This window comes from Tenrec ecaudatus, chromosome 2 (genome assembly GCF_050624435.1).
Source record: "Tenrec ecaudatus isolate mTenEca1 chromosome 2, mTenEca1.hap1, whole genome shotgun sequence".
Lineage (NCBI taxonomy): Eukaryota > Metazoa > Chordata > Mammalia > Afrosoricida > Tenrecidae > Tenrec > Tenrec ecaudatus.
This window is the reverse complement of record NC_134531.1, coordinates 195,227,861-195,252,470: the sequence shown is the minus strand read 5'-3', so window position 1 is coordinate 195,252,470 and position 24,610 is coordinate 195,227,861. Positions and strand designations below refer to the sequence as shown.

General features: G+C 45.6%; 2 pseudogenes; both read right to left on the bottom strand.

The window, feature by feature from the left end:
- Nucleotides 1-6,844: 6,844 nt before the first annotated feature.
- On the bottom strand, nt 6,845-7,663 carry LOC142441172 (large ribosomal subunit protein uL30 pseudogene; annotated as a pseudogene).
- Nucleotides 7,664-10,551: 2,888 nt separating this feature from the next.
- LOC142440274 (GPN-loop GTPase 3 pseudogene) lies at nt 10,552-14,140 on the bottom strand (annotated as a pseudogene).
- Nucleotides 14,141-24,610: the final 10,470 nt, after the last annotated feature.

Sequence of the window (24,610 nt, the reverse complement as noted above, 5' to 3'; positions counted from 1 at the left end):
TATGTTACCCACATGGGGAGATCCCGCCTGCAGAGGATGAAGGCCCGTAGGGTATGTCAGAAGAATACTTGCCAATGAAGGGAGTGGCACTCCACTTATTTCATTCCCATCTCCCTTGCCTGACTCTACTGAGGGCGACAGGAGGTGAAATGAAATGATCTTACTGTATGAGCACCCATCCAGTTATCTATCCAGTTATGCAGTCATCCATCCATCCACCCGTCCTTCCTTCCATCCCTCCATCCGCCCGTCCATCTGTCCATCCATCCATCCGCCCGTCCATCTGTCCATCCATCCATCCAGTACATTTTTATGGAACAGCAGTTCTTGATACTTGGAATACATAAGTGAATCAGACAAAGGTCCCTCTCTCATGGAGCATTCCAGCACAAGGCAATTCTGAACAGGGTACTAGGAGGGGACCTCTGCGGTTGCTATACTTCCTCACTTTCCTTTCCACGTGGAGTCACAGTGCAGGAGCCATACACTACGGGAAGAGGAGAAGAAAAGTAGGATTCTGTGATATAATAACTATGCTAATGATAACGGTATAAAAGAGTATAATAAGTACCCTATAATTACTATGATACGAAGCCTCATCAGTCTTCCGCATTCTTCTGGACTCCCTGATATTTTGGAAAAACAAGTCCTTTCCTTACTTAAACCACTGCCACAGATTTTCTGTTATTTGCATCTGAAATCTGAACAAAGCCATAACTGATATAAAGAAAAAAAGTGGTGGTGGAAGGTGGGGGGTTAACAGAAAAACTCTATGCCTGAACTTTAGGTGTCTTAAAAACATCCCTACTCTGTTACTTTTTAAATGGTCTTATTGGCATATGCTTCACATATCATGCAATTCAATCATTCAATCATATTAAGAAGATTTGCGCAGTTATCACTACAATCAATTTCAGAATGTTTTCTTCTCATACTCGTTCTTAACTCCCCATCTCCCCATCCTTCCCTGCCATGCCCCATCCTAGCTCTATAGATCCACCTATCCTGTATGTCATATATAGAAAATCATACAAAACAAACAAACCCTAACAACAATGATTAGACAAAGCGCAGGAAAACCTCAAATCAAAACTGAAACAACTTTAAAATAGGTCAACAGGGGGCTCAAATTTTAACTCAACTTTATCTGACATAATCAATTTTGCAATTTTCTCTGTATGATAGTAAGGCTATTCACCTCCTTTGACTATGGCCAGAGGGAATTCACAAGAGAAAATCCATGTGGAGACCCTGCAAATGGATATTGGGCTTCCACTGTCATTCATAGCCTTCTGCAAACCAGGTGTTCACAATTTAAGCTCTGATACCATTCCCTCCTTCAGCTCTTGATCATGTTATTTACAATCCTTGGATCACACAGGCTGGTGTGTGCTTCTTCCACGTGGGCTTAGTCGACATCTCATTTAGATGGCTGTTTGTTTAAAGACACACCTTTAAGACCCAGACACTCCTCTTTCTGATAGCCTGGCACCCTCTGGTTTCTACTACACTTGTTACAGCACCCTTATGTTCAGCGATCTCTTCATGAGGGTGAGTATCAAGCATAGCCATGTCATAAGAACTAATTGTTCTTAGATTGGGGCTAGAATTAAGAGTGATATGCTGCTTCTTTAAAACAAGTAGGACTTGGCTTGCGTAGAGAAGGAGCTCCTTCCGCTCTAACTTCGAGGATGAAGAGAGTAGAGAGTTTTGCTGTGAGAGGTGAGCAGCCTACAGTCGGTTGGTGGCTGCGCAGGGCTTTGGTGGTTGATATTAAGTGGGGCCATTTCAGTTACAAATGTCAGAAACTCAACTCAACCAGGAAGAGAATTTACTGAGATGCTTATAAAATGTAGAGGCTCAAATGAGAGAAAGAGACAGTTTCTCTCCTTCTCTCAGCCTCGCTCTCTTCTGTGTTGTGTTCATAATGTGGACTCTCCTCCTTTGGGGCTTCTAGCACATCCAAGGGCTCACTTGTTCTCTCGGGCTCCCAGAAGGGAACTCCGAACTCACTGCCATCAAGTTGATTCCGACGCAGCGACCCTACAGGGCAGGGTAGAACTACTCCTGTGGGTTTCTGAGACTGTACCTCTGCAGAGTAGAAAGCTTTGTCTGGCTTCCCCCGAGTGGCTGGTGGTTTTGAACTGCTGATCTTGCAGTTAGCAGTCTAATTCGTAGCCGCTATGCCACCAGGAGGAGAGACTTTCCCCTCATTCATTTCTCTCATACCATATGCTCACCACTGAGAAAATCACTATATCAAGGCTGAGAAAATGCTCTGATTGGTCACACCTTACCACATGCTCACCCTGGAGGATAGGATGGAGTCGCCCTCACGCACACTCATGGGAAATCAGGGCGTGCTTACAAGTCAAGAGGACATAACCCTGGGCAAGGATAACATTAGATAATCTTAGAGTCTGAGGTAAACTGAGTCCCCTCTTCTCCCCCTCTACAAAGGTATATTGAAGTCCTAGCTTCTCTATATGTGAATATGACCTTGTTTTTAATTAAGGCCTTTGAAATATTAACAGTTATGTGGTAGTTACATAATCTGGTGTCAATTTGGGACCTGAGAGGAGTAAGAGTGTAGGGGTGGCTGTCAATCTGATTATAACCAATGAGGCCTCTGTGTGGGCATGGCTTTGTCCTGAGAATTCTGGGAAATCTGGTTTTTCCTCCTTGGAGGTGGGAGAGACTCTGCTCACTCCTGAGAGGCGCTGTACTAACAAGACACATGGCACTACGCTGAGAGACCCTGTGTCTTGGGAACCGGAGAAGCCACATAGAGACTCCTGCCAGCACTGAGATGCTTATAATGCCATTGGAGCTACAAGACAAGACTTTTCATCCACTGGCCTGTGATCTTCCTGCATTTGGCATCATTGCATGTGTTTTGTGAGTCTGAAGAGGACTTTATAGATTGGTATCGGTCTTATGGACTAATATTGGACTTAGGGACTTGATCTGGACTGGGCTGAGATGCTTTCTTAATGCACAATTACTTTTAATATAAAACTCTCTCTTATACACATATGAGTGTCCGTGAATTTGTTCCTCTAGTCTACCCGAACTAACACAGTGAACATGAGGTCATTCTGGAGTAGAGTGAGTCCTTAATCAATATTGAATAGAAACCCAACCCAGAGGCAAGTAAAGATGGAGGCAGAGATTAGAATGAACTGCAAACCAGAAAACGCTGAGGCTTGCCAGTTATCACCAGACGCTGGGAGAGAGGCATGCCACAGATTCTTCCTCTGAGCCATTTGAAGGAATTAACACCGCTGATGGGCTGATTTCGAGTTCCTGGTCTCCAAAACAAGGAGCCCTGGTGGCGCAGTGGTTGTGCATTGGACTGTGATCTGCATGATTGGCAGTTTGAAATCACCAGTAGCTTCTTGGGAGAGGGGGAGGGCTTTCTATTCCTATGAACATTTGCAGTGTCAGAGATTCAATGGCAAAATTTTGTTTTGGAGTCCCCAAACCAAAGAGCCTTGGTGGAATAGCGAGTTAGGAGTTGAACTATTAGCTGGAAGGTCGGCAGTTCGTAACCACCAGTTGCTCCGCAGTAGAAAGAAGCAGCTTCCTGCTTCTGTAGAGATTCCCATTCTCAGAAAGCCATGTGCTAAGTTTTACCCTGTTCTACAGAGTCAGTCTAAGTGGGGAACAACTTGATGGCAGTGGGTGTTTGATTTGGAGTCTCCGAAATTGTGAGACGGGGCATTTCTGTCCTTATTCAGCCACCCAGTTTGTGGTACTTTTCAATGGTAGGCACAGGGAAAGAATGCAGAGCTCCACCTATACCAGAGGTGGCCTCACTTTGGTCCTGATGTTCATTCTTCATTACCAACTTCCAGCCTGGTGCCTCCTGGGTCGGTGTATGTGCAGCCCAGGCTGGGAGGAGACCCGTTACCATGAGGATGCTTTGGACTGAAAGTAACAGAATCTGAGACTTTAAGCGGTTCCCTTGCACAGGAGATCCAGAGGGAGAGAAGGTTCCAGACAGAGTGGCCAGGACGCAATTCTCCATGCTCAGACTCTGTCCTCAGGCCATCGTCACTTATAACTGCACTGGACGAACTTATTTCCTGTTCACAGAAAGTTACAACAGTAGTACTGAAAATCGTGCGGCCCTGGCTTTCATCTTCTCTCTCTGGGAACATCTTCTAAATTATAGTACACAAGTTTACCTCACCAGCCACGCCAGATGAAGTTTTGCACCCCTACAGATTTACAGTCTCAGAAGCTCGTAGGGGCGGGTCTATGCTGTCCATTAGGGTCCTATGAGTTGGAATCAACTGATGGCAATGAGTTCAGTTTTGGGTTTTATCAAAACCCGGAAATTGACCTTGGCACAAAACTGTTAACTAAACCACAGATCTTATTCCACCAATTTTTACTGGCTCATGTGTGTGTGTGTGTGTGTGTGTGTGTGTGTGTAGTTCTATACAACTTCCTAGGGAACAGGTGGTCCTATGGTTAAATTCTTGCTTTCCTTGAGAGAGAAACATGGGGCTTCCAACACTCATAAAGAGCTACAGTCTCAGACACTTCCAGGGACAGTTCCAGCCTGTCCTAAAGGGTGGCTATGAGTTGGTATCGACTCCATGGCAGTGAGTATGTTAGCTTCGTTTGGAGGAAGAGCCCATAAACACACTGTTGCGTAGGGTCCTCTGATGGTTAATTAAATGTGTCAGCTTAGGTTGTGGTGCCCAGTTAGTAGGTCAAACTCTAGTTTCAATGTTGCTATGAAAGTGTTTTAAAATGCATTTGGCATTTAAATAAGTTCCTAAGTAGTGCAAACAGCAACCTAACTTCAAACCAAAAGGTTTGAGTCAACCCAGAGGAGACTTGGAAGAAAGGCCTAGTGATCTAGTTCAGAAAAATCAGCCACTGAAAACCCCATGAAGCAGTTTGACTGACTTAGGTGGGGTCACTGTGAGTTAGAGAAACAATGAGGTGGCTGGAGCCGCCATCATCATCATCTGATTACCTTGAACTTCATGAGGAGGGTGGGGAGTGGGGAATAAAGATCAATAGCCCAAGGCTGTGTCCTCCATCATTTTTCTTTCTTTCTTTCTTTTTTTTACCAACTCTGACCCCAACCATCCCCCCAATGGCATTCTCTACTTCTTTGTTGAGTTAGGGAATTCATTGCAGGGGCTACACAGAACTTTCAGGCAGTACTCAGAACTTTTGTTTTATTAAGAAAGTAATAGATCAGGACAGCCTCTTCCCAGCAGTGCCTACAGACATGCCTCTCTGGCCCTTCGCCTCTCAGCCTTGTGGCCCTGTGGCCACTGCCTTGCTTGGGTAAATGTTACAAAGCTCTTTTAGCTCTGCCTGTACGTGCCCAGAGGCACACCACTAGGTCAGCACGCCTCCTAGGCACTCAGCTTTCTTGCTTCCTGGGCTGGCACACTGCTGTCTCATGCTAATCTCTTGGTTCTATGTTCTCTGTTGCCACCATTTCTCTGGTGCTGCTTCTTGCCGTTTCTCTCTGTCTCTGGTGTCACAGCTCTCTGTCTCCTAGATTGAGGAAGTTCAGAACGGGGACCTCAGGCACCCAAGACATGCTCCTGGACTCTGGGTTCTCCTTTCGTGGTGGTCATGGCTCCCCTTCCCTACCTTCGGGATGGATCATTTGAAGCCTCACTGGATGTCCAAACTGACTAATCCCCAAGTTTTAGAGTTCCATACACCTTATTTGCATGATCCCACCCTCCCAAGTATGTCGTGTACCCTATTTACATGATTAGTAAACTATAAATCCCCTTAGTGGGTCACAAGCACTTCACATTTACATAGTCCTACCCAGTCATTTGGTGAAAATTACAAAGATCCTTCTAGTCAGAAGGGCCATAGCAAGTAATGAATTGCACCAAAGTCAGCTGACTAGGGAAAAGGGAAATTTAAATCAGCTGACTTCACAATGCGGGAAGACCTTATTTAATCAGTTGAAGGCCTTTAAAGCAAAAACAGAGGTTTCTTAAGGGAGAAAGATTCTGCCTCGAGACTGTAACATGGATACCTTGTTCAAGTTTCCAGACTGTTGACTGATCTAAGGATTTTTACACGTGGCAGCCCGGGCAATCGCTTGAGACAATTCAAATAAATCGATATGTATCTTTCCAGCTCTCTGGTTACCTAGTTTATTGGTCCACCCCTCCAAAGGCCTGCGGCTAATACAGGCCCATAAGATTCATCATGCAGCCCTGCCTGCAGCCAGAAAGGAGCTCAGAGTGGGCCTGCAATGTTGGATAATCTGAAGCATGTATTCCAGGATCCAGACTGACTGGCACTTTTGGGTAGGAGGGTTGCCAGACAGTGGAGCTGGGGTGTATGGCTGTGCACCCCATCAAGGAGGGCCTACAGAAGATGGGGACCGAGACAAGAAGGATGAGCAGGCTCTGACCATCTCCTAGGCAGAGGCTGGTCACCTGGCCCACAGCCGAGCTGGCCTTCCAGTTTCTTGAGTCAGTGACTCTGAAACATTGCAGGAGCCAGTTGTATGGGGTTCCTGTTATTTGCAACCAAAATAGTCCTGACAGATGTGCTCTAAAAGGAAGTGTCTTTCTGTTTTTTCCTCCCTTTTCTTTTTTAAAAACAGTATTTTATTGGGTGTGTTTTGGGATGAAAGTTTACACAGTAAATTAGGCTCCTATTTTATGCAGAAATTGTTCAGTGACATGAATTATCTTTTCACAATGTGTCAACGGTCTCTTTAATTGTGTCCTGGTTGTTCTGTTTCCAGGATTCTAGCTTCCCTGGGCTCCCTATCGCCTCTTTGCTCTGAAATCGATGTGGATGGACCTTCCTTTAGGAGTCATACAGATTTTTTTTTATCATTTGAAAGCAGTCACTGTTTTATTAAGAGACCAGATTACAAAAATAATCATGGCAGGCAGATACCTTAGTTCATCCTTCTAATAAGCCTGTTGATCTGGTCTTCCCTGTTGCCTGCGTCTCCACCTTCTACGAAATGGGTGGTCTTTTTCTTCATCCCACCTCGTGGAGAAGATAGTTTGAAGGGCCACAGGAAGTTATTTGCTTCTTTGAAACGTTTCCCAACAGTATAGATCTCATGAATCAGATCCTCCATGCAGATGATGCCATATTTACCAAGACACCGTGCAATCAGCGTGTTATCTGTCAGGGCAATACGCTTCTTATTGGTTTTGCCATAGCCACGCTTGTAGATGAGTTCATTCACTGACTTCAGGTTTGGGTACCCCCATGCAATGTATGGTTCCACAATCCTCAGCATGTTAATTGAAGCCTTGTTAAGCTTAACAAAGGTGCCATTGAAAATCTGGCGGAGGCGAAGAAGCTGCAACACTTTTCGAACCTTTGGGCTCCCACCATTGATACCTCTGATCCGGAGAACAAACGCCAGCTTGGGCTCTCCAGGCACATAGAAGCTGCCAGCTTTCCTTGCCATGCGAGCCATTCGGATTTCCGTTCTGTCCATGTGCCTGTATTCCTTGTGATAGTGCTTAGCTTTCTTGTAGATCAGCTTCCTCCTTGCCTTTTGAAGCATCTTTTGGGCAAACTTCTTTCTTAGGCATTTGATCTTTAGTTCTGCGAAATTCCTTCGCTTTTTCTTAAGGGTCTCTGGAACAGCAGGCACCTTCTTCTTCTCCGCGACAGCCTCCATGGTTCCTGCTGGTTAAAAAAAAAACAGACTTTTTTTTTTAAGTCAAGTACCATACCTATGAGAAATAGCCTATATTCTGTGCACCATTCTTTCATTTTACTACAGTCCCTGTTTCTGTTCAGGGTTTAATGAGTATCTCAGGGCACTAACCTCAGGGAGTTTTTTTTATCTCAACAGGTCTAATAACCCGGCACTTGTTATGACTTTGAGTTCTGTTGTCAATTTCTCTCCCCTTCTATCGGGGTCCATCTATGGTGGCCCTGATCAGAATGTAATGGTAGCTGGGCACCATCTAGTTCTTCTGGTCTCTGGGTAGATGCGAGCTTGGCTCATGAAGGCCATTAGCTCTGTAGATTAGTTTCTTCTCTGGGTCTTTGATTTCTTTCTTGTATTTTGCTCCTAACAAGGAGAGGCAAGTAGTTTTCTCTCAGATGGCTTCTTCCAAGCTTCCAAGCACTGCTCACTGACCTAGGGTGAGTAACAGGAACGTTGTGATGACAATTCACTGAGGTGTCCCATGAGACTAAGACCCTAAGCTTTCAGACCCCCCAAAAAATCAATCTTGCAAGGTGTTTGGTTATATCTGAGAAGTATCTGTGTCTTCTATAAGTATATGTACTGTCACATACATTTTTGTACTCACATGTATCTATAGAGACTTTTATTTGTATATACACATACGTATATGCCTGTATCTTCCCCTATAGCTGAATACCTGTACACACACATACATAATCATATACCCAATTTTTGGTCATTGTTGAAAAATGCCCTTTATTCTTAATAAAACGGAATGCAGAGCTGCTTGAAGATTTTAATATTACAGACTTTTCCAGATTTTCTTTTTCTTGTTGACTTTGGTAAGTTTTATTTTTCTAGAAAAGAAACATGGCTCTTATCATGTTACCATTTGGGGCATGAAGTTAGGTGTTTCATTTTTTAAAAATAGTCTTCTCTCATAGTTTCTTAAATCCTGGCTGATCCACCTGCCTTGATTCATAGGAAGATGCCAGCTGAGGAACCATAGCTATTGGCCATTATGCAGATGTCAGCGAGGTAAAAAAGACAAGCACAGGTGACATCTCTGTCTCTAGGTGAACATAATTTTGACTTTGCAGACCCCCGAGCGTTCTTGGATCCTCCGCAGGGTGCCAGGTAGCACTGCCTTGTACTGTTCGGATCATGTTCACTAAGAGAGATAGTGTTTCCAGGGAAACGTGGGCCTTCATACTCCCTTAGATGAGAAAGGAGGCAGTGAGGTATAACGGAAAAAAGCTGACAACCTGGGATTTTTTGTAGGAAGAATTGTGCTCGGAGAAACTATGTGAGTAACCTTGGGAAAGACAAATGACTTTGCGTTTCTTCATCTCCAAATAAAATGACAGCACCTATTTGGGGGAAATTCCTGGGTTCCTGAGACGCTTCAGAAAGTAGCTTCCATATTGTTTGTTTATATTCTTGGCCATTTAGAAGTAACAGCCTTTCAATATTATTGATCCTTTCTACCCTGTGTTTGTTTTCTTTCTCATAAATTCCTACTCATCATTCATTTCTTCTTTGCATGTATTTTGGGGTTTATTATATTATTCTTTTTCTGATATAGCAGGGTACTTAGCTCACCGATGTTTTTGTTACTGTAATTTTATTTCATACCCTCAAAACTGTAAAAAAAAACTTAGTTGCACCCCCCAAATATTAGAATATAGTATTTTCATTGGAGCCTACTTATTTAATTCCCAGTTTTCAAAGATGCCAATCCGTTGGCTGAAGAGATTAACCCCCTGCTACCAGTAAGACATGGGGTTACTGTGGCCTGAGGGAAGCAAGGAGGGCTCTGTGTGGAGCCCAGGAGATTCTCTGCCCCCTCTTAGAGCTTCAAGGTTTTGCTGGTGCCATCAAGTTGACGTTTGACTCCTGGTGGCCCAAGGTGACAGAGTTGAACCACCCCACAAGGCTTTCTAGTCCTTCAGGAGAGCAGCTCCGGCTTTTCTCTCATGGAACAGTTGAGTGGGTTCCCACTGCCAACGTTGCACTTAGCAGCTGAGTGCTTCACTGTTGCTTTATAAAGATCAGTGAAACACTATAGCACAAGAGAAGAAAGAGAGGACAGGCAGCTAGAGATTTAGCCCTTTTAGGAACAAAGGTCTGAATTGCTACAACAGGTAATGAACCTGGGCAGCCAAGTGCGGGGAAACATGCAGGAGGTATTTCAAGAAAGAAAGCAGAGATACAAAATACAGTCGTGTGACTGAGTCCTACACAGGGAGGACTGAAGTAGCTCGGAGGAGCCCTGATGGTGTAGTGGTTACACAGTCGGCACTAACCACAAAGTCAGCAGTTTGAAACCACAACCGCAACTGCTATGTGGGAGAAAGCTGTGGCTTTCTACTCCTGTAAAGACAGAAATGTCTCTGAAACCCACACGAGCAGTGTTACTCTGTTCTCTAGGGACGCTATGAGTCGGCACCAATTGAATAGCAGGGAGTTTAGTTTCATTTTTAATAGCTGTTTATATTTTTTCTTTGCTTTTTTAATATGCATGTATTTGTTCGATACACTATTTTTTTTCTCTTACCCTCATTTCTTTATTTTAAGTTTTCATGCAAGTTGGAAATTTAACTTTTATCCTTGATTTTTAGGTGACAGCCTATTCAGTGGACTGTGACTAAATCTGAGGAAAAATTAAAGCTCACTGTGAATGTACAATGTACAATATTACTTCTGATTTGGGGGAAAAGAATACGATCTTTTAAATTTCTAAGACAGTTGGATGTGTATAGTTAAATGGAAATATTGTTGTTTTGTTAATAATCAGGAGTTAAACTCTCTGTAGAAGGATGCATATGGAAGCTGAGTAGGCAAGAGTGCACTATTTCAGGTGATTCTTACTACCATCAATCAATAGATGTCCTCTTGACATCCTTCATTGCCTGCTTCGTGAAGATGGAGCTGGAACCTTTACACAGTTTTCATGTTACAGTGTGGTGAGTAGTGGGCACTGGAGAGGCATTGCAAGAGAAAGGGAAATTTAGTCCTGGTTCTTGTGTGCTCCCTTGGCACGCTCCTGAAGCACATGGCTCCACCGTCACAGGCTTCCGCAGCAGGCGTGGCTTCTGCAGGACAGCATTCTCCCCTCGTGTGGTTTGATAACGGAATGTCTCAGGAGTGACACCTCTCCATGAGCAGCTTTCTCTGCTCCTACCCTCACCCCAAGAGGAGGCATATCTGTCAAGTTCCAGAGGGTGGATTTCTAGCAAATTCTTCCAGCATGGCGACACGGAGACTTTCCCAGCTTTTAGTGATGCCTGGCATGCCCTCTCCAAGGGGAGCCAGCTCTGGGCTTAGTGGAGGTCCTTGTTCGCTGACTTCACTGGAGCGTTAATGACCACTCCTCCTGTGCCTGCTATTCCTGAATTATTTAGACTTCTCCGTATTTCTTACTAACCATCTCCTCATTGCTTCTCTCTGTCGCCCACCCCACTTTTTCCTCTTTTTTAATGAACTGGGTGAAGGGTTAGGGAGCAGCTCACCAGGTTTGCATTCAACTATTCCTACACAGTTGATCTCATCCCATTCGTTGCAGTCCCCTTAATGTACCCTCAGGCCTCTTCCTTCCTCCCCGTGTGCTCTGTTTCCATTCCTACTTCCTTCCCGACCCTTCCAAACTTGGTCCTTGGGTCCACGCTGCCCTTTTGGTCTCATATGGTCGATTGTTCTAAAGTGGGCATGCCTCATGAGTGTCAGTGTTCTCCCTATAGGTCTGTCTTTGGTTAGGCTGACAATTAAGTTACGGGACTGAGTTCATTTTCAGACCTGCAGGGTGACCAAGGGCCATAGTCTGGAGCTTCCACCAGTCTCTATCCAGCCAGCGAGCCTGGTCTTCTTCATGGTTTGGGGTTTTAGTCTACGTTTTTTGCCCACTCTGTTCAGGCTCTTCTAATGCGACCCTTTTCGGAGCAGTTGGTAGTGGCACGGGGCGCCATCGAGGTCTTTTAGTTAGGGTCACGGAGATGGATGTTAACACGACTCATTTGCCCAGTGGACACATTTTTTCATGCGGCATGAGATTTTCTTCACTTGCCTTTGCACTTTACATGGCAGCTCATGAGTTTTTAAGGTTCCTGCTGCTACGCACCTGCGTCGGATGTAGATTTGTCAACTATGTTGTGCCAATTCATCTTGGTGTCCCCCAAGATGACAGTGCTGAGCACCCAGGCCTGGTGACCTATTCCCTCAAGGTGTTTGGTTAAGGCTAAGAAGTTCTCGTAATTTTGCTCCCTGGGTGCTTCGCCACATCCATGGATATATTTGCATCAAAGGCAGATACAAGTAACTTCTGTCAAACCTATCTGTGTGCATGTGGATACTTCCCCTTTCCCCGTTCAGCCTGCAGGTCTGTCCATGAACCTACTGGTGTTTCACAGTGACTGCAGGATTGCATATGTAACAGTATTCACCTCTGTAGGCACCAATTCCCTTTTATAGTCAGGAATGTCAACGTCAATAAAACCTTAAACTTCTTTGATCAACTTACTTTGTGGTTTCTCTCTCCTGACTTGATTTAGCTTCACACCTAGGTTTTTATTTTCACTTCAAATTTTATTTTATTTCTTTTAAAAAAAACTTATGTGTATACTTTATTACAGTAATTCTTGTTGCTCACACAAACCCTCAGAAACAAAACCAACCAGACAGATCACATATGATTTCGACTGTAGCCAGGTGCTGATTTCTGTATATACCTATCTATGTACATTTGCTGTAACTTTCTCAGTACAAGTTGATGTGGCTAAAATAGCTCCAACAAGATCACACTTTAACCACAGCAGCAGAAGAACTCAATGCGATTCAGACATCTACTGATAAAACGAGCCGAGCAGTCTTGCTCTTTCCATTAAAATGCGCAGCTTTCTGTGGCCGCAGCCTTTGGAGAGGATAGTCTGTGGGGCCAGCCCCAGGCTCTTCCCACGTATACTATTACTTGTTAGTACAACCTCCATGCATTCTGGTGTTCTTGAAAGTATTCCCCAAGCATAGACAAGGACACATTTTTATGTTCCTTTGGTTCTTTAGATTCCAAGTCTTCCCCATACTGAATGGCAAAGTCAGTATGCGGAAAGACGATGTTCATGTTTTCCTCATCTGACTGGTCATAAGGTAAAAATTGCACCATGCTGTTGCTCTCAATCCACATATAGTGAGGGCTCACAACCTGTGGGTCACCACAACCCCTTTAGGGGTCGAACGACCCTTTCACAGGTGTTGCCCAATTCATATCAGTAGCAAAATTACAGTTATGAAGTAGCAATGAGAATAACTTTATGGTTGGGGGTGGGTTCACCACAACACAAGGAATTGTATTTAAAGGGTGGTGGCACTAGGAAGGTTGAGAACCACTGACATATAGTTTTAGTCAGTTTTTTGAATGTTTTGCTTCTAAAGACACTTGTACAATCATCTAACAAAGAGCACACATCTGGATCTAGAAACGTCTCAATCTCTTCTTGAGCTTTTGTGGTAGTTACATAATCTCCTATCACTTTGAGGGTAGTATGTGTGAAGGGGTGGAGTCTAGCCTGTCAATCAGGTCTTAGCCAATGATGGCTCTGGGTAGGCGTGGCCTTCTCATGAGAATTCTGGGGACTTTCTCTCTCTTGATTCTGCCACCAGAAGAGGCAGACCACACATTCTCTCTCTACCTTCCCTTTCTCGCTGTTGAGACACTCAGAGTGCTGGAGGAGCCACGTGGAGACTCAAGCCAGTGTTGAGATGCTTCCCCTGCCGCTGGATCCAGCTTTCCATCCACTGGCCTGTCTTCTTCTTGCTTTCCGCATCACTGCATGTGCTGCCTGGGAGTAAACAATCATTTATGGGCTAGTATCGGACACATGGGATCATATTGGACTTATGGACTTGATCTGGACTGGGCTGGGATATTTTCTCAATTATATAATTGCTCTCTGATATAAAGCTCTCTGGATTTGTTTCTCTAGTAAACCCAGCCTAACACAGCTTTCTAACCCAGCAGATCCGTTTTCATCATGATGTTCGCTTGTGGAGTTTCTAGAGCGATCATTGTTCTGAGAGCTGCCATAAAGCCCCAGAGAAACCTGCGTGACTCAACTAGGAGCTGAGGATCCACAGGGAAAACCCGGCACACTCGGAATGCCCACTGCCCCAGCCGCTGAATCGGCTGCTTCATTGCAGGGAGGTGAGGGCCCAGCACAGTCTGACCTGCACAGTCCAACAGGATGTGGCCATCCTCGACGTGGCCTGGCCAGTCCTCGAGGCAGTCAAAATGACTAGCGAAATGCAAAATACCAACCCTCCATTGGGAGCTAGCCGCAGGGAGGCGTCTTCCTCCATCCTCTACCTCCATCAGTTCCCAGATGCAGGTCACTGCCGAGTAGCTAAATGCTCGGCTGCAGAATCGAGGTCTGCGGCCCAGGCAGAGCGACGAAGGGCTTTGCAGGGCTGGACCATGTCCTCTTTGAGCTGCCTGCGGGGCCCAGGACCAGCTATGCAGAGAGGCCAGGCATTTTGCCACCCTGGCTCCCAGCGCTGCCTGTCACTTGTAGCTTGACCGTGTTTCATTTCTTGAACAAGATATTTGACTAGTCAGCAGGACGTAGATTGTGCTTGTGGTAGCAAATTGTGCCCATATCCCATCGGCTTTCAAATCACAAGGTTCTTGACTCAGGCTCTATGTCTGTCACCAGTGGCTGGGAGTGGCACCTCGTGCAGTGCTTGCTCAAGGACCTTAGTTGACCGCACTAACCTTGCTTAAACATGACTTAGCTTTGTGGTGCCTCAGTTGTGTCCTGGGTTACTTGTTGGGCTGCTAACCACAAGGTCAGCCATATCTTGGAGCCCTGGTGAAGTGGTGGGTTAGCCGTGGGCAGCTAGCGACTCTACTAGTGGTTAGAAACCACCAGCTGCTCAGTGGAAGAAGGATGAGGCTTTCTTTTCCCGTAACCAGTTACAGTCTGGAGACCCACAAGGGCAGGTCTTGTCTGTCCCACTGGGTTGCTGTGAGTCAGAATCAACTCGATGCCAGAGGGTCTGGTTTGGGGAGTTATCATTGTGGTAACAGGAAGCTAAGCTAAGTGGGGAGCAAATGTTTTGAGAATGACGAGGGTAACGAATGTACAAATGTGCTTGACACATGTGGATTGTGACACGAGTTGTTCGAGCCCCCAATAAAACGATTTTTTTTAAAAAAGGCCACTTCAAAAAAAGAAAGAAATTGTTGATGCCAACAATTGTACATGTCCACTTTACATATTGGATGTATGGATTGTTATAATATATGTAAGAGCCCCCCCCAATAAAATGATTTATTTTTTTAAATGGCAAAAAAGAGGAAGTTAAGCAATGGCACTTGTTGTTTCTGCTCATAATTTATTGGCCAAAGCCAGTCACATGACCAGTGGATGCAGAAGTGTAGCTCCACTTTGGGTCTGAATGGAGGAAAACCAGGAATTTCAATGAGTAGCACTAGTGGCTACCTGAGTAGTACATTTGGTTTAATACTCAGTCCATTTTCCCCATAAACAGGTAAGTACTTTTTATTTGCTTCTGGGTAAATTTCAATTTCTCATATTTCATTCTGCAAATACAGGCACAAAGGGACTTCGAAAAGTTTATGGGGAAAGGGATAAAAAGATAATGGATTTTTCCCCTGAACTTTTTGAAACCCCACTGTAGATATTTATATAATCTTTACCCATTTCCTGCCCTTTATTTACAGGTGTGAAGAAAAGATACAATATTCTCTGTTCTGGAATATGTTTCTTAAACCCAATATTTTATTCTGGATGTTTATCATTTTTAATCATATAAGAGTTCTCTCAGTCTTTTACATAGTACCTGATCACATAAATGGATCGCAGTTAACTTCTTTAATCTGAGCTCTCTAGGCATTATTAAGTCTTGCCGTTATAATGAGTAAAAAATATACATTGGCATGGTTTCCATTTATACTTCTTTAATTATGAGTAGGGATGTGAACTGTTTCATATATTTAAGGGCCTGTTATTTTATTTTATTTATTAATCATTTTATTGGGGGACTCTTATACATCTCATAACAATCCATCATTCAATATATTAAGCACACTTGAATATATGTTGCCATCAACATTTCCTAAACATTTTCTTTCTACTTGAGCCCTTTGTATCAACTCCTCTCTTTTCCACTCTCTCCCACAACCTCTCACCATCATGAATATGTGATCAATTATATATTATTGTTGTTATTTCATATCTTACATTGTCAGTTGTCTCCCTTCGCCCACATTTGTGTTATTTGTACCCCTGGGGGTTGGGCTATATATCCAGCCTTGTGATTGGTCCCCCCTTTCTCTATTATCCCCCTATGGCCCCCCCTACAACCCCCCTCCCCTCTTGATATCGATTCTCCCACTCCTGTTCCAGAGGATTTTATCTATTCTGAATTCCATGTGTTGAGAGCTCTTATCTGTACCATGTGTGTACTCTGGTCTAGTCAGATTTGTAAGGTAAAACTGGGTCATGGTAGTGTGGCCAGGTGTGTGTGTGTTTGGGTGTGTGTGTGAGGACGCATCCAGGAACTAGAGGAATGATGTGTGTTTTGTCAGTACTATACTGTACCCTGGTTAAATCGTCCCTTCCTTGTACTCCTTCTGTGGGGGGATGGCCAATTGTCTACAGAGGGACTTTGGGTCTCCACTCTAACATCCCTCTTTCACATAGATATAATTGTTTGTTTTGGATTTCTTGATATCTGATCCTGTTGACACCTCATGATCACACAAGCTGGTGTGCTTCTTCCATGTGGGTTTATTTGTTTCCCTGCTAGATGGCTGCTTGTTTAACTTCAAGCCTTTAAGACCCAGGTGCTATATCTTTGTGATAGCTGGGCACCATCCACTTTCTTCACCACATTTGCTTATGCACACATTTTGTCTTCAGCAATCCTGTTGGGAAGATGAGTATCAAATTGTGCCAGGTTAATAGAACAAAGCGTTCTTCTGTTTTGGGAGGCCTTGAGTAGAGGCCTCTACTATCTTAATAATTAACATATAAATATATGTACATTGGTCTCTAACCCTTTCATTATAAACTAATATATTTACCTATATACGTGTCTATAGCTATACCTCTATAAGTAGCTTTTGCTTCCTACTTCTTTCCTCTACCTCCATTCACCTTCCTCCTATCCCACTATCATGCCCACCCTCCAATCAGCTCTCAGTAACTCCTCTCGGTTACATTGCACTTGATCAAACCCCACCAGGCATTATACCCCATTCTTGCCATCAATTTTAGATAACTTTTTATTCCCTTATCCCTGAGTTTGTTGGCTCCCTGCTCCCCTCTCCACCCCTCCTCTCCCATGTCCTCCTGGGGCCACAGGTCCCGTTGTTTCTACTTGGGATAGTGTGTCCTGCACATCTTATATAGATAGACAGGCTGAGAGAAGCAAAGAAAGGAAGGGAAAAGATCCTTATGAGTGTCCTCCAATCAGGTCTGATGAGGCACCAAGCCCTGTCCCTTGAGTCAGAAGTCTGTTTTCAGGATTCCTCAGGGACTTGGTTACTTGGCTCCCCTGGCTGCCCTGTTGCACTCCCCCTTCACTTTTCACCCCACTCTGCGTGGGGCAGACTGGGCACACTTTCCACACCGTGTCTCCACTGCTGCCTCCCATAGCACTGTGGGTCAGTGAGAGAACGGTATGTCTTGTGGTGAAGCCAGCCCTATGGTCCTCTCTGTGCTTTGGCTGCTCTGAGCAGGGATGTTGTCCCCTGGGCTTGGTGGACATGATGAGGTCCTCTCTCTTTCCCTCTTAGTTCGCACCTGTGTGTCTGAACAGCCCGCCCTTCTCCCCAGGCTATGTCTTCAGTGCTGTCCCCTGTAGTACAGTCTTCAGGGGAGGAGGTCCACATAGCTCAGCTTGGGCCTGGTCCCATCATCCTCTCTGTTGTTTTACTTTGTGTGTGTATTATTTGCTCATATTATTTACCCATTACGCTCTTTGGTAGTGTTCTTTTCTATTTTTAAGAGTTCTGCATCAGCGCCAGGAATACAATGAGGCACATGCATCCAGGGAGCCAGATTTAAAGAGGCACTCAGGAGCAGGGTCACGAACCTGGAGGATCTCCTTTCTTTCAAACTCGAAAACCCATTAGCTCACTACTGAGAGAGGGATGTGAACGTCTCCATCTTATTGTGCGCGGATCATTTTGCTTCTGTCAAATTTGGCTTTGTACATTTTGAATCTATGTTAGTGGGTGCATAGAAATCGATAATTATAATAGCTTACTGTTGAATTGAGCGCTTTGTCATTAAAAAGCATCTCTAGCTTTAGTAACGTTCTCACTTTAAAATGTCCTATGTCTAGCACTGATATACTACACCAGCATTCTTTTTGAGATTATCCCCTTAGGTGTGTTTCCCCATGAACCTAGAGGGGACAGGTACTGCCTTTTTGTTCCTTGGGGCTGGAAGGAGCATGCAGCCTGGGGTCCAGAGAGGCCTTTCATGGCACAAAGGTGCCGTGAGCTATCCCAGGACATGACAGCTGGTGTCAGAGTGCAGGCCAGATCCCTCCACTGTCCTTAGCTCTTGCCCAGAAAGGATTCACTTGCCTTAGCCTGGATCCTATGAACTGCTTGGTGCCCTTTGAAGAAACCTTGGTTCTGCTAAAGTAAAACCAAACCCGTATCTCCTATTTGAGGCAGAATCGGCCCCTGAATTCCACCATGGAGGCGGGTTTGGCCAGTCAGACTCAGAGATTCTACTCCACCTGAGCCTTTCAGCCCTGAGCGTTTGCCCTGGCCAAGGCTCGGCACAAACGTCACCCCCTCAGTAAAGGTCCTGGCCAGGAAGCTGGAGGTATTTTCGTCAGAGGTCTTGAATGAATGGGAATGGTAGTTCTCTCTGCCTCTGTCCTGCCCACTATCCTCCTGGGGTCCCTTCAGAGGTTCTTCCCTTCCTCCCCACCTGCCCTGTAACTGCCTCTCCCAGCTGCAGCTGCCAGGGTGTCAGGAAGCCTCCCTCCGCTGGCTGCAGCTGCTGATGCCAAGGGGGTGGGGGCAGGGGGACGAGGTGGGGCTGAGCCCTCTTGCCCCAGCACAGCTGTGGTGGATTTTCCCTTTTTCTCATAGTTCTTAAAGTCAAACACACTCAACTCCATGACCGCTAGATTTTGTTAGAGGCCATTCTGCCTACACCACCTATATTCCTCCTGCTCTTATGACCTGACCCCCACTTCAAGATCTGCACTCTACTCATTCTGCCAAGTGCTTGACTCTGTCAGCATCTCGTGACCACAGGCATTCCAGAACTTGCCATCCCTTTCTCCATCTTCAGAAAACCTCACTCCAACCTCTGCTTCTGCCACCATCTTGTTCAAAGCGCTCGCTAACTCTCTCTTATGAGGACCTGGGCGATGATACCCAGAGCCCCTTGTGCAGTCTGCCACCACAAACCTGGCCATGTGATGCTTGCGATGCACTTCCTGAATCTGGCCTGACCTTAGGAGTCCTGGGGCATAATGTGTAGTATTGGGCTACTAAGCCCAGGATCAGTAGTTTGAGACCACCAGTTGCTTCCTGGGAGAAGGATGAGGCTTTCTATTCCTGAAATGAGCTAGAGTCTCTGAAACCCAAAGGGGGCAGTTCTATCCCATCCTATAGGGTCACTATGAGTCAGAAAAAAACTCAATGACAGTGTTTGCTTTGCGCCTGACTTTTTTCTCCAAAGGGTGGGGGTGGGACTCATTACCCACAAGTCAATTCCAACTCATGATGACCCTATAGGACCGAGTAGAATGGCCCCCATAGAATTTCCATGGCAGCAAACCTTTACAAAGCAGACCATCTTAGAGCAGCTGGGTGAGTGGGTGGGTTGTGCTTAAACTGCCAATCTTTGGGTTAGCAGCCTAGTGGTTTAGCTACTATGCCACCAGGATGCCTCTTTCTTTATAGAGAACTCCTCGTTCACGGAAACGCCTAGCCCCCAGAGTTAGTTCCTATGAGCATTCCACATGCTCACACGACCCCTCCCAGCCTCAAAGGAGCTCCTCAGCTTCAGGAACCCACATTCACCGCATCCTGCCACGTGTACCATCTCCTCATTGCTAACACTTGTCTCAGTGCTAGCACCCTACCCTGGCATGGGGCCGACTGCTCCAGGGATCTGCTGACCATAGTGAAAGAGGCTGGTGCCCCCCAGCAATCTCACTAAAAGCAGGACTGTTGGTCAGAAATCCAGGACAGCCCCTCTGTCCAGGAGGAAGCGTGGGCGGAAGGTTTCCTCCTCCTCCAGCTCCTCTTGGCCCAGCCCTTCTCCAGGACGAATCCCAGTGGGCAGAGCCTTTGTTGACCAGATGTTCTTCCCGGCCAATTACAATGCCAGGGGCTAAGGGACAGTCTGTTTGCCCGGGAGCCTATCTGAGTTACCCCATTGAGTTTTGTCAGCAACCCAACTTCAGAGCTCAGAGCCTAACCATAAGGTAAGGGGCTGCCAGGCATACCAGACAGGCAATGGGAGTTTTCAAAAAAACAGTTTAATTTTCAAGTGAATGGAAATTTAGTCTAGATTAGAGGACTATGGGCGGAAGTAATTTTAAATCATGAAGACACCATACTCAGGGTCCCCTGGCTATCCCAAATCTACCCGGCCACAGCTCATGCAGGCCACCTGGGTGGGAGTGGAGCCCCTATTAGGAGCTGTGGCCCAGAGCTGATAGGTGATACTGGTTTTTAAGAGAATCAGAAACCGAAGTGGAATCAGCTACAGTGCAGCTACCATGCGCCCAGACTCAAGGGGTTCTGGGCTGGGGCTTAGGGCCACCAGCCTGTGGCTTTGGCATCATTGGTGACTTGGGCACCGCACTCTGAAAAACCCAGGCTGCTGGTTTCTGAACATAACGGTCGTGGATCGCCTTGGCCAGCATCGCTTAGGACACACATTACCAACGTGACAATCTGGAAGCGGGACCTGGGGCCTGGCTTCGGACCTGTGGAAGAAGCATTTTTTGAAGGTACACTGATGTCACTTAAGTCCCAAGAAGGCAGCTCAGGATGCTTGGAGGCCTCAGGACCCTGGGCAGGGCAGCTCAAACTCACCATTGCCCTGGCCCACCTGCCCATCTAGCTCTGCCCGTGTGTGCATGAGGGCGTAGAAGCCACAGCAACCAGAATGAAATGGATTCTTGGGAGAACCATTAAACCCTGCTCCTCGTTTGTTTCCCTCTGCCACAGGCCTCCCTGCTGCCTCTCTGAAATGTACTAGGTCCTCACCAGGGCCTCCGGCCCTCACTGTCTGCCTCATGCTCCTCTCTGCCATTCCTCACCCGACCCCCCGAGCTCCCATCCCTTTGCCAAATACCACTTTCTTAGTAAGACTTTCACTGGTACCCCTTTACTCACCACCCCCATAAAAGAGAGCCCCTATCATCCGACACTCTACTCTTCCTACTTATGATGTCTAATGTTATGTGTCTGTTTGACTAGGCTGTGATTCTCAGAGGGAACCCTGGTGGCATGGTGGTTACTCATTGGGCTGTGATTTGCTAGGTCACCAGTTCAAAACCACCAGCCGCTCCATAGCAGAAAGACGAGGCTTTCAATGCCCATAAAATTTTGTACTTTGTACTATAAAGGTTACCATGAGCCAAAATCAACTTGATGGCGGTGAGGGTTTTTTTTTTTTTGTATCATTTGCAGAGGATTGACAGACACTGTGTAATCAAATAATCTCCCATTTTACGACCTGATGTGAGCAGCCAATCCGTTGGAAGGAGTGCTTACGTGCGGGTGTGGCCTGCCTCTAGTTTATAAATGGTCGCTCCAGCAAAGCTCTCCCTCCCTTGTGATCATCTTGGACTGGAAGTCAGCCTCTACTCTTAGCCTAGGCTGCCAGCCTATTGGTCTGACCTGCAGGGATTGGATTTGCCAACCGCCGTCGCAGCTTCATGAGCCACAGAAACCTCCCACCTATTAACTGATGGCAGGTTTTAGGTTTGTCAGCCCTTGCAAGTACATGAGGCCCCAGAGGCCACCAGCCTGTGGTCTGGCCTGCAGATTTGAGACTTGCCAGCCCCTTCAGTTGTAAGAGCCATCTTCACAATTGCATGAGCCATGGCCTTGAAGTAAATTCCTCTCTCTCTCTAACTTTTTCCCTTGCTGCTTTCACATTCGAACACGCTATTCATATTCTCAGATGCTTTGTTCCCTGTGGTTTTCCCAGTGAATAGAGCACTTAGCTCACCCTATGACTGGCACTTTGTCACTTATGTCCTACCCATTGTCCTCACCCTACTACCCCTCTCCCAGGCTCTCTCTCTCTCTCTCTTTCACCGTGCTTTATCTCCCTTCTGTGATGGAGCTCTAGTTCACATAACGTCCCATTTCACAGAACATGGGACTTGCCTTTTAAATGTACAACCCTCTGGGTTCCAGTTCATCTCAAGGTTATCCATCTGTGTTAGGTTGGGTGTCTAGAGACACAAAACCAGTGATGTCTGTATAAGAAAGAACTTTATAACAAGAAGTAATTTTATATCTAGAAGGTATCCCAGCCCAGCCCTATTCAAGTCCATGGGTCTGATGCAACCTAGGGCCCTCTTCAGACTCACATAGGTGCAGGCAGGAAGCAGGGAGCTCTCAGGCTGGCAGGTGTTTGGCTCCAAGGTCAGTGGGAATGTGGCAGGGTGCTGACAGCTCTTCTGGTCAGTGGACCCCTCCTGGAGATAGACATAGAGTCCCAGTGAGGAGGAAGTTGAAGGGCAAGAGAAAGAGAAGTTCCCAATGTCTTTCCTATAAAAAGGTCACACCCCCTCTAAGGCATCATCAGGCTGTGACCTGATCGATAGGTTGGACTCCACCCCTTCACTTTCACAGTTTCAAGTTGACAGAAATTTGAACTACTACAGCATCTATCATCGCTATCAAATTCCATAGCACTTCCACCAGCCCCAAAGGGACCCTGGACCCATTAGCAGTCATGCCCATCTCTCCCAATAATGCTCCATAACTTTTTCTGCAAAAGTCGGGCTCATCTCTTGGTGACTATATTCCTGGGTTTTCCCTAGTACTTACTATCTATCTATCTATCTATCTATCTATCTATCTATCTATCTATCTATCTATCTATCTATCTATTAGCTTTACTGAGATATATATAACTTGTATACCACAAAATTCATTCATTTAGAAGTATACAGTTAACTGTTCCTCAGTGTATTCATAGGATTGTGCAATGATCACCATATCTAATTTTTAAAACACTTTCATCATAAACCCCCTCCCCCCACACCCCGATGCATACACATGCACAAATCCTTCGGCCAATTATCCCATTTCCCCAATCCCTGACAACCACTCATCATCTGCTTTCTATCTCCATGGGTTTGCCTGTCTGGATAGTTAGTGTAAATGGAATCATATGGCCTTTTGTGATTGAATTATTTCACTTGGCATAATGTTTTAAGATCCGTCCATGTCATAACACACATCAATACTTGGATCTTTTTATTTTTTTAAGCTAAATAATTGTGGCAGTTACATAATATCCTGTTAACTTGAGCGAAGGAGTGGAGTCTAGCCTGTCAATCAGGTCATGACCCCTGATGCCTCTATGTGGGCATGACCTTCTCCTGAGGATTCTGGGAACTCTTGTCTGCCTCTCTGGAGGTGGGACACACACTCTCTCTGTTTCACAGTCTGTTGACAAGCCACCTGAAGCTATGCTGATGGCAGCCAGAGCCCTGCAGCTGGAGGAGCCACATGGAGAGCCATGCCAGTGCTGAGATGCTTCCACAGACTTTTCATCCACTGGCCTGTGATCCTCCTGCTTCTGGCGTCATTGCATGTGCTGCGTGAGTCTGGAGAAGAATCGATGGATTAGTATCAGACATACAGGCTAATATTGGACTTATGGACTTGATCTGGACGGGCTGGCTGGGAAAGTTCCTTAATATACAACTGCTCTTGGATATAATACACATATACGAGTGTCTCTGGATTTGTTTCTCTAGTCTACCTGGACTAACACGATAATACTACACTCTGTGCTTATACTCTATCTGTGCTTGTGTTCATCTGCTGATGAGCTTTGGACGGTTTCCTCTTTGGGGCTATTATGACATACTATTATGAATGCTCATGTACAAGTTTTTGTGTGGACACATGTTTTCATTTCTGTTGCAGATATATATGCATACTTATACCTAGAAGCGGAATTGCTGGGTTCCCCAGCAGTGTTTCCCAGAGTGGGCGGGGCCTGGAGGGTGCTGGAAAGCCCCAGGGTCTGCCAGAGCAGATACTTGCACTTCATCTTGGATTATCGTGGGAGTGTGAGGGGGGTGATGAGTAATTTATTTTCTGAAAAGGGGGCAGGAATAATAAGTTTGAGAACATAATTTCTATAAAACCAAACGCCAAACTCACTTCTAGAGTGAATTCCAGCTCATAGAAACCCCGCAGGACAAGGCAGAACTGCCCCTGTGGGTTTCAGAGACTGCAGTGCTGTGCGGGAGGGAGAGCTTCCTCTTTCTCCTATCTAGAAGCTGGTGCTTTTGAACTGCTGACCCCAAGGTTAGCAGCTCATTGCGAAACCACTAGTTCTATTTGTTTATTTACAGATTCCTCTAGGACAGATAAGTGAGGCACTGGCCTCGGGCACAATACTTTAGATGGGTGCTGAAAAACCCAATAATCCGCATAAACAATGCTTTAATACAACATTTGAAAAACCAGAGTCAAAGTGCAGTGTCTGATGCAGTAGGAACAAATCAATAATGCAGGTACTGTCTTTATTTAAAACTGGTATTTTGTTCATTGTGGAGTTTTTTGCATTCGTTTTGAGTTTAAAACATTTTTTACAGTGGTGTTTGTGTTGAGCATTGACTTTTTTGACTTCTTAATGTTTGTGACGGAGGCAAGTAGTCCACCTCGCTCCCATCACC